Raw genomic sequence first — 8,858 nt, forward strand, 5'->3', positions numbered from 1 at the left:
CAAGTCCTGAAAGGCAGACTGTGTTTTTAGAAATAGAAAATCTGTATTATTCAATTATTACATGGTCCAGAGTGGAGAATGTTGCTCCTGTGTCAATTAAAAATGGGATGGAGAATCTTTGGTCAGTCATTTGCACAATCGATTTATTATTTCCTTTTGCTACTAAGGGAAACATCGGAGAAGATTTTTCAAACTCTAGTCATTGCCTAAAGGGGTTGAAGGAGGTAAAAGGAGTCTGTCTGCCTTGAGAGATATCCATATCCTCAGATGGAGTTGGACAGTACCTCTGCTGGTGCCCTCACCCTCTTCCTCCACATCTGAAGTAGGTAATTCAGGGTCCATAGATGTGGGGTCTCAAGTAATTATCAGGAGCCCTGATGTTTCTATGTATTATAGGCGTTGGGGGGGGGGGGGGGGTGTGGTCTCCAGTCCTGTCATTTATATGCAGGCTGTGAGCTCTCTAGAATAGTATCTGACTGCTGCTTGCAGCTATGCTGTCAGAGACGGTTTCACAATTGTCAGCGAGGGCAGATTCTTGTGGGCTAAGGGGAAATTCATATTTAAGTTTTGGTGTTGCGGAAACCTATAATTCCTTGCCATTGGGCCAGAAAGCAATTACTGCATGTTGCTGTTGCTCTCAGGTGTTATCTGCCCAATCAAGATTAGTCTTTATTAATGAGGCCATTTTGTTAGCTAGGATCTACATTAGGGTGGCATTAAATTGTGGTGAGGCTCCCCCATTGTTATAGGTTTGATCGCCTGCATAGGTTCTGTAGGCTGTAGTGAACCTTTCCCAAAATTCAAGAGCTGACTCTTTGGGTAGTGGTTTACATGCGAGTACTTTACCCATGTCAATCAGAGGCTTCAGAGATTCTGTAACCCCATGAAAGATGCTGTTCCCTTGTCCTTGTTCAGTGTTGTGTGTTTGCACTAATGTATTGGAGGTTGTGATGGGTGCAGCTCCACTGCCCATTGCCTTTTTCCACTTTTCATTTTTCTCAATGTCTAGAATTGCATGTATCAGGGAGAATAGGTCGCGGGGCCATGCTCCATACATGGTCATTGCAGACTCTATGTAATTTACAAATTTTACTGAGTCTGTCTTTCTGTCTGGAGCATTTTGTGAAATGAGCATCATTTCAAGAGGCTTCCAGGGAGTATATAATTCTATGGTGTTGGGCTGATTCCCATGGCCTGCCCTTGGGTTGGGACTGTTGTATTCGGTAGTAGCCTGTGTGGCTTGCTAATGTGTCTCTTTGGATGAGCTCTTACTGTTTCTGTTGTTGAGCTATGCCATACATCATCCCCCCTCTCTTTCTTCATCTGAATCAGACAGAATTGGAGCTGTGGGAGTTATGATCTGTCTTTGAATTGGGTGGTTTGGGATAAGGGGCTGACCTGGTGCATATGGTGCAGGGGTTGTCCCCTGAGAATCTAATAATTCCTCTTCCTTATCGCTATGCCTGACACAGAGGTTTCCAGAAGATCATTTTGTTTCTTTGTTAATTCATTAGTCATTAAGCACTTTTGTTTATTTTTCCTATCCCTCTTCTGTGCTTGTTTATCATGCCAATCGCATTCTGATTGTAATACCTGCCATGTTTTTTTGTGGTCCATTTTGAGTGCTAACTGCAATGCCCCTTCTACTTGCAGTATCCTTCCAATTCTTATTCCTTTCCTCATTCCACTTTTTGTGAGCCTCCTCTTTGCATTCTTTAATTCTTAGAGGTGTCTTTTTGCCATATTACTTGTTCTGCTTTGGCAATGGTACTGGTATTCTAAGTCCCTCCTGTTGGCCATGCTTCGCTTCCTAGTCCCTTAGTTGACACCCCTGACAGGGTGGTATTGTTTACCATGGTTAGGATTGATGCAACACATTGTTTGCTTTTATCGATAGTCTGACAAGTTGGAAAGAGAATTCAAAATTATGCCCTACAGTTTGAGTTTTTCATCCATAACTACTCCTGTGTAACCTTTGAACATGTAGATCAGCAAATACCAAAAAATGTCTTTGCAAAGTTTTGAAATATTTGCTTCTTCTTTTCACCACAGCCCGCACTTCCCAGATTCCCATTTAATATGTGCATTAAAACTGGTTAAATGAAATGAAAGATGAAATCACACATCATCAGTGACTCAGTTGATAATGCCTGTCCAAATAACTTCTTCCATCTGCTGGAAAATAATGGCAGAAAATAATCTGAGCCCTCAAATAAGCACTAAACCTGACCTGCCAAATACTGCTGGAAAACCAGATGGTCGGTGGAAAAATTAGACTGTATTTTCTTTAATCCATATTAAAAAAGTCCAGCAATTTGGCTTTTACTGTTATGTCTCTAGAAGATACAGTAATTTTTCTTGAGTCTGTAATTTTATCTGCAGTTATGCAATTTAGCACACATTTTAAGCAGAAGCAAGAGGGGTAATCATATCCCAAAAGTACTTTGTTCCATTATTATTGCCAAAGTAGCCTATTGAATTGAATTGAATAATCCATTGTTGCATGCACCAAAAAAATTAATTTTGCATGCCATCAAGGTAGATCACAAAAATTTGCCATGCTCTGGCACTCTTTTCAATTTACAAAAAATTAATAGAACCTAAAAATAGGAAACAAGATTAATTAGGAAATTGGTAGCTCTTAACTTTAACAAAACAAGCAAATCAAATTAAAAACTGAAATGATAGGAATCTGACAGGACAGTCACTCCAGTCTTAGTCCTGGTAGGACCAACCTCCTTAGCTTACATAACTGTTCCCTTTCTCTCTGTTGTCAAGTTCTCCCTAGTTGTATTGGTCCCTGCCACCAAAGCCACACCTGTTTTCTTTTTCGATTTAGAGAGATACACAGTAACATGCCCTTCCGGTCCATGAGCCTGCACCACCCAGATACACCCATTTGAAAAATTAACCCATGAACACTGTCCATTTTTTGGAATGCAGAGCATCCGGGTGAACCCCACACAGACATGAGGAGAATATACAAACTCCTTACAGACAGCACCGCATTCAAACCAGGATCACTGGTGCTGTAATAGCATTGCAATAATTGTTATGCTATCCATGCACACCTTGCTCTCCTCCATCACAGCTACCTCAGTTGGCTCCCAATCTCTTATCTCCCTTTTTACAGTCCTGGTTTGGCCCCCTGGATAGATGTGGCAGGAATGCCAAAAGGTGCCATGGGTCCAATCCTCATGCTCATCCTTACAAAAAAGATGGTGGAGCTGCCGGATCCATCGTAACTGCAGTGCTGCCACTGGTGTGGACCTGGGTGAGTGGGGAGCAGAGATATAGTGCTGCTCTTCAGGGTCCTAATACCCAGTGCTCATACTGACAGCTACATACATGCTTTACAAAGGTTTGTAGGAGGAGTTGATTTTTTTTTGTACTGTAACCATGGAGGTCTATGTCCAAGAAGGTGGCACCAGTGGGAGCATGGGAGACAACCCTACAAGGAAGGGGACCATGGCAGTGGACCCGCAAAGGTATCAAATGCTGGAGGATCCATACAGGCTTCCGGCTGCTGGAAAATTTCAGTCAGAAGACCCATACAGGTAGTGGCTGACTTGCTGTCGAAGGGCACACAGGCTGTAAGCTGCTTGAGACTGGCTTGTGGGATTCACATATTGGAACCAGGATTCAAGAGAGTGCTGAGAGAAAGAAAGGCTCCCGAAGGGCCTCAGGAACCAAAGGCTTCCTGATCGTATTGGAGGTTTGGATCTGGAGCTTGGATTACTGATGGGTTGAACTGGAGTTCTTGCAGCTGAAGAGGTTGCAGGAGCACCGGAGATGAATTCATGGGCACCCAGTGTCTCTGAAGGGACTCTCTTTTGCTTCTCTTTCCCCTATTGTTAGAGGCACTGGGCAATCCTCATTGGAGACTTTTTGCTTGCCTTATGACGGACAAAAGCTGAAGTATATTACATTTTTAATGTATTATTATGTGACAATAAAAGGAAGTTTTGAACCTTTAAAAGAGTCAATTTTGCAGTGTCCAGAGATTTAATCAGAAACTTTTGTTTAGTTCACCATCTTAGGCAGTGCATGTACTTATCAAATCAGGGAATCTTGGTAAATTTCCTTAAACAAAGCATTTTCAATTTTTTGAGTTGTTTAATTTCAACAGAAAGGGACTCTAACTTAGTTATTTATTATTTATGCAGCGATGCTTGGAGTCACTAATGTAGGAACATTCTACTGTACGGAGTTGCTATAAACTGCCTTTCAGAGTTATATGAAGGTCATATAATCGTACAGCATGGAAACTCATTCACGATACACACTCCATATTAATCCATCTCTCTGCTCTTAGTCTACAGTTAATTTATTATTGCTATTTCATTGATTAATACAAGCATACCAGCCATATATTCAGAGCAGAGAACAGTTAAACAGTCCCTCAGTGACAGAAAACAGGCACAAAGAAATCTTAGTTGGATGCGGTTAGATATGGAAATAAAAATAATAAAGTTGTAGAGACATTGCCCAAGCTTGTGTGCAAACAAATAAAATAAACTAACACAATAAACAATATATTTATGTAAAATTACTAACAAAGTTTCATTTAAGTGATGATTTTATTCAAATTATGTAAATATGTATGTGATAGAATAAACTAATTCAAAGTTGTGAAGAAGGTAGATTACTACCATTCAACAAAGTTCCAAAGATTAACACAGAACTTAACTCCTGACTATAGTGGTTGTGCTTTACTACCTGTTGAAGCATGTTTGATGATTGTCTTTCAAAACTATTTGGCTGAGTCATCGATACAAAGGCTACAAGGTTGCCAATGGAAAATATCAAAACCAGAAAACAGATCTTGGGTGGGTGGGGGGGGGGGGGGATTAAATATTACAGAAGGTCAGAAATCCCCAGGCCTTAACACAGTATGGAGTGGAGAGTAGAATGGTTGTGGGATGATCAAAGCTACCTGATGTAAGACATCTTGATTTTAGCTGCAGGAGATTAAGTGATGACTACATCTTTGAGGTGGGGGATGTATGGTGCCTGGCCAGATATCTGCACCTTATAATTTTGTGAACCTTGCCTGTTGGAGGGTGGGGGGGGGTGGGTGGGTTGTTATATTGTTGAGTGCTATTAGGGATATAGACTTATGGCTTGGGCTGATCAAGTGGCCAAATTGGTAGGAGTGCATTGTAGTGTTGGTAAGTGGGAGAAGAAGGGAAGAATGTAAGGCCAGAGATCGATAAAACATAGACACACAAATGAAGACACAAATTATTTGAGATGTGCAAGGTGAAGTGCAAAAGATACACAATTTTCTACTGTGAGACAATTTGACCCTGAAATCATTGCAATTATATTCCATTCCTTAACAACTAATTTCCAGATGCATAGTGTTGTAAAAAGACAATTTTACGTGAATTAAGTTTATATTTTTAAAGTAAAACCCACAATATTATAAACTAGGAAATAATTTTTGTGTCCTTTTTCTTATGTGTTCTCTAAAAAAATTGTATACTTTTGATGAGAAAAATAATGCAAACAAATCTTTTAAAATAAATGTTTTAAATTAATTGTTTCTTAAACGTTTTTCTAATCCATTTAGTTACATTGCACTCCATATCAGCTGGTTTAACAAAGTGAACTGTACAAATGTTCACACGGTACTATTCATTACTAGTGCAGAATGCTCACTGTTCATCTGCTTCATTTATTTACTATGACACAGGAGACCATTTGACTCATTGAAACCCAGCTGGCTCACAACAGAACAATCCCACCAGGCCTAAGAGAGACAAAATCATCCAGAAGCTAGAATCTTGAGCTCTGCATCAGGCAGCATTCATGGGTAGAAATGGTCAGTCACGATTTTGGGTTGGTAACCTTTATTGAGACCATTAGTCCTATTCAGGGATGCAGTGCTAAATTTTTATGTGCTGGAACTCACCAAAAATGGTGACAAGGGGGTGCCAGAGCCACCCCATGAGGTGCCCAGATTGGCCCTATGAGATGCTGGAGCTGCCCCATGAGGTGCCAGACCGCCACTCTGGTGAGCTCTGGCAGCACTGCACTCCTGGTCCTATTCATCTCCTTATTTTCACAGCAACCTATTCCCTTTCACTTTCCCAACAACTTCCCTTTGATTAATTTTGCTAAACTGAGATAATTTGCAATAAATAATTAATTTACCACAAGGGTTTGGACATGGGAGGGAACAGAGGTAATATGTAGAAACCTGCACAGTTGGAGAGAATATGCAAACTCCATATAAAGAGAACTTAAGGTTAGGGTCCCTAGAGCTGTGAGGCAGCAACACTAACTCAGCGCCAACATGGGACCTTGCATTTGGCTACATGCAAAGTAACTATCCCATTGGAATTGAAGAATTGTCTTAATACATTTAATGTTGTTTCCCTTCTTCAATATCATTTTGGCCAACAAATAAGCTTTAACATTTTATTACTGCTTGATTATTTATAGATAATTGTCAATTTTAGGCTGTAAAGGCTATCATCCCCATATCTAAATCATGAGGCAAAATCATGACTATTTGAGGCATCATTTTCTGAGTACATTATTGAGTGCAGTGGGGTCATGGATGGTGATAGAACCATGAGCTGGGGATGGAGGAACTATGACTAGGATGAGGAACATCACTGCCTGTACTTCCTCAGGAGTTTGCAGAAGTTCAGTTTGACATTGGAAACCTTGGCAAACCTGCAGATGTGTAATGGAAAGTGTGCTGACTGGCTGCCTCATGGCCTGGTATGGAGGCACCAACACCTCTAAGCGGAAAGCCCTGCAAAAGATAGTGGACACAGCCAAGTACATCACAGGCAAAACTCTCCCCACCGTTGAGAAAATTTATTTGGTATGTTGCCATCGAAGAGCAGCAGCATTCATCAAGGATCCACACCATCTAGGACACAGTGCCACCAGGAAAATGTTATCACAATTTTAAAAAAATTCTTAATGGATATATTCATTCCTTTGATCAGATAAAGTTTCTAGAATTTCCATGGATAAATTGACCTGGGAGGATTAAAATAACTAGATTTTTAAAAATATTATTTAGCTGCATAAATTCATTTTGTTGCTGTTTATTTTAATGAGGCTAATCCTTCCTGGACTATAATAATTGGCTTGCACGTGGTAGGAGAGGAGATGACAGAAGAATTTAGGTATAAATGGAATGTTAATTAAAAGGAAAACAAACATCCCATTTTTAAGACATGTAATTTATATTTGGGATAAAATTAAACAATTTGTGGGATTAAAAGAGGGATTATCCTGAAAGACGGCTCTATCTCAAAGCATTTTAATAGCCATGGCTTTGGGTAATAGAATCTTGGCTACTTGGTACCATCATGGCATCAGGTCCATTGAAGATTGTTATAACCATATAACAATTACAGTACGGAAACAGTCCATATCGTCCCTTCTAGTCCGCACCAATTTAAGTGAACTCCACAAATCGCACAGAATGTGGGAATAAGCTATTTCCCAGCCTGGCTCTCGTGATTTTGATGCTCCTACCTGATGGTAGCAGGTTCTTATGATCAACAGAGGAAATTTATGTCTTTTGAGGGACAAAAATAATTTACTTAGCAACACTGTCTTCTGCTATCTCCATTTGTGATGGCTCAAACATGGAAATTCTTAATTCAAAAGGGGGATCCAACCAAATTTATCTCTAATATATTTTTATCTCCCTCTATTCCCTGCTATCTGTCTCCTTTTCTTTGGAATCTGGGGAGTGGGCACTGGGAGAAGAGGAACTCTCCTTTACTTTTTTTGGACCTAATGAATGTTTTTCTATAATTTTATATTCAATGTATTATTGGTATTATATTAATTGAATCCTATATTCTGTATTTTCTTAAAACTTAAATAAAATATAAAAAAAAGCTTATCAGTGCCATTAGATTCAGGAACAGTTGCTACCCAACCACCATCAGACTCCTAAAAAACAAACTTAATCAGAGACCCATTTAGGGACTTTTATCTTGCACATTATTTAGTTTGTTTACATTTTTTGGTTACATTTCTCTCTTTTCTATACATATCTTTTTCTTGAATACATTTTGTACCACCAATAAATATAAATTCTGCCTGACCACAGGAAAAAGAATCTCGGGGATTTTATGTGATATCATGTTACCTGACAGTAAATTTGTTATTTGTACTTTGGGTATGAAGGCATGCTGGGTTAACCAAAAGTAAAATGACAGACAGCCTACTCTTTTAAAGTGAGGCTGGTTATTATCTGAGTTAGCAAATAACAAGTAAATTATCCCTATTATTTTAAAAATACTTGACTATCAAAATCCCTATTTTCATTGGTAATATCACTTTTATTTAGTTTATACTCTTTCTTGCTTTTTGTCAAGGGTCACTTGCTGTTGGCCATTCTAGATTGGAGTTATGTTGGAGGGTTCAAGGTGTGCATGGTTAAAAACGCAGTCCAAGTTTACCTCTTAGGTTCGGTAACAATGTCCTCTCATCAATGATGATCAACACAGGCATTCCTTAAGGATGTGTGTTAACCTACTGGTCTATTCCCTCTACACCGTTGTCTGTGTGGCTTGGCACAATACAAATTTACTGATGACACCACAGTTGTCGGCAGAATCACAGACGGCAATGAGGAAGCACACAGAATGGATATAAATGAGCTAGTTGATGGTGTCACAACAACCTTGCACTCAACATTAGCAAAACCAAGGTGCTGATTCTGGACTTCAGGAAGAGAAAATCAGAAGAACACAAACCAGTACTCATAGAGGAGTCAGCAATGGAAAAGGTAAAGAACGTCAAATTTCTGGGTGTCAACATCTCTGAAGATCTGTCCAGGGGCCTCCACGTCAATGCAATCATGAAGGCTCGCC

This window comes from Narcine bancroftii, chromosome 3 (genome assembly GCF_036971445.1).
Source record: "Narcine bancroftii isolate sNarBan1 chromosome 3, sNarBan1.hap1, whole genome shotgun sequence".
Taxonomy (NCBI): domain Eukaryota; kingdom Metazoa; phylum Chordata; class Chondrichthyes; order Torpediniformes; family Narcinidae; genus Narcine; species Narcine bancroftii.